Source organism: Rhinolophus sinicus, chromosome 14, assembly GCF_057876585.1.
Source record: "Rhinolophus sinicus isolate RSI-liver-muscle chromosome 14, RSI-T2T, whole genome shotgun sequence".
Classification (NCBI taxonomy): Eukaryota; Metazoa; Chordata; class Mammalia; order Chiroptera; family Rhinolophidae; genus Rhinolophus; species Rhinolophus sinicus.
The window spans coordinates 53,687,512-53,689,833 of record NC_142514.1 but is presented as its reverse complement, the minus strand read 5'-3'; positions in this window follow the sequence as shown (position 1 = coordinate 53,689,833).

The window sequence follows — 2,322 nt, the reverse complement described above, 5'->3', positions numbered from 1 at the left end:
TATGTTGTGCTGAACCATTTTGACCTTTTTAAAATTCTTCATCTCAGTTGGCCAGTCATTTTAGTCTCTGCAACAGGTTACTGTATTTTTTAATAGGAAGAGAAGGAAACGGTCAACTTTTTCAAAATCTTGCTTAGAATACTGAAAAGGTCAACAAACCACAGCAGAGGAATGTAAAAATGAGACAATTGAAATCTCATACCTCATTTTTGTGACGAAGATTTTTGCAAGTATTGAAAATGTCACAACATGAAGTCAATTTTCAGGAAGAGATGGGTGCACGGCACAGATTGAATCCATCCTCACCATACCATTAGCTTGTGATCTCAACTTTCTGATTCAAAAACTCATGCTTAAAAAAAAAAATACAGCTTTTTATTTTGGTCTTTTGTTATTTTACCAAAGATATATTCTATGAGAACACAGAAGAGAAAGGGACAAAATTTAGTGGTTCTTAACCAGCAGAGAATTTGCTTCCTCAGGAGACATTTGGCATTTGGATTGTTATGCCTGGGGTCAGGGCTGTTTTGGGTATCTAGTGGGTAGAGATGAGAGATGCTGCTCACGTCTCACAGTACGTAAGACAGTCCCGCTAACAACAAAGAACTATCTGGCCCCAAATGTCAATAGTGCTGCTATTGAGAAACCTCAAGCTAGAACAATAAATAGTTTGACCATACTTTTATCAATCACACTGCCCTTCATCATGAAGAAATCCCACTATATTAAATTTGTACCTAGCAGAGTCCTTTACACACAGAGGATGCACAATAAATGGCTATTGCTGCGGCACAGGTTGATTTCACATAAAATGGAAAATATATATAACCAAGCCTAGATATTCAGGTTTGTAAATCATGTGTCATTCATTACTGTTGAAACAGCTCTTGTGAAACAACTGTTTTCTCTCCAAATCTGTAAAGTAAAACATTCCGTAACTAATGAAATGGGCAAGAGGTCAACGTATCAAGTAGCATCAGTGTAAATGGAATTTAGGTTGAAAATAGAAAAGAAAAAGACACAACAGGCACAAAGCACTTATTGCATACCAGGCTACACATTTTATGATACCTCCAATCTTTTGTCCTACTGCTACCAAACCCAAGCTTCTGAAAGGGAGAAGTGATCATGCTACATCTTGGCTCAAATCTTTCGGTGGCTTGACATTGCCCAGAGAAGAGGTTGGAAAACTTTTCCTGTACAGACTTGGATAGTGAATATTTCAAATTTTGCAGGATATGTGGTCTCTGCCCCAACTACTCAACTCTCCAGTTGTAGAATTGGAGTAATTGACAATATGTAAACAAATTGTATGGCTGTATCACAGTAAATATTTTTCTTTAGAAAAAGAGGTAAGGCTAGATTTGACATGAAAGCCGTAGTTTGATGCAATCCTGACTTAAAATCCAAAATCTTTTCTATGACATCCATGTTGCCCTTTCAATTCCTTAGTTTTACCTCAGATGTCTTTTTTGTTGTTGTTGCTCTAACTTTCACTGTATCTTGTGTTCCAGGAACACCAAACGGTTAATAGTTCTTTGAGTAATCAGGTTTTTTCGTGCTCTGTGACCTCACAGTGTTCTATCACCTGGTAATGGCTTCCAGGTGTTTGGTAAAAAGCTATTCTTATTGAATAGTCAGATAAAGCATCACCTAAAGCCTTTCCCATCCTTCTCTCCTTGTTCCATTGCCATAGGCCTGATCTCTTTCTGCTGTGCCTCAGTGTGCCTCAGTGTGGAAGGCTATTATCTAATTTAAAATACATAACTGAAATTTATTAACATCTCCCCCACACTAGACACAAATGAGAAGTGTAACAACTAGAATATAACCCCTTGCCTGAATATTCGAGACATCTAATAATTGCTTTTTGAACAAAATACATTTCGGTCCAACTTAAATGTGATAATTATCTGCCAAGACAGGCTATCTTGAGCTTTGTAATATGTAACCGTATATAAAATATGGCACAACTTAAGCTATATCATAAAATTAATATATGTAAATCATTACTCACAATATAAGCATTTTGCTTTAACATAATCAAAGTGTTATTTAAAAAATAGAAATCATAGAGACACAGCAAATGAAGACCATGGAAACACACTTTAGAAATCTTAAATAAATAATGAAAATGGGAAAAATAAAACTGAGATGTAATTAGAGTTTAAGGAAGGGAAGGGAAACAGGAAAACTTAACCATTAATCTGTGATATTCTTAAGGTTCCAGGTAGATCATTTGAAATAAAAATATCAATCCTTCATTTCCCATTACAATCACCATCCATTTTTCCCATTGAGAACTCACAAACCAGTCTTCAT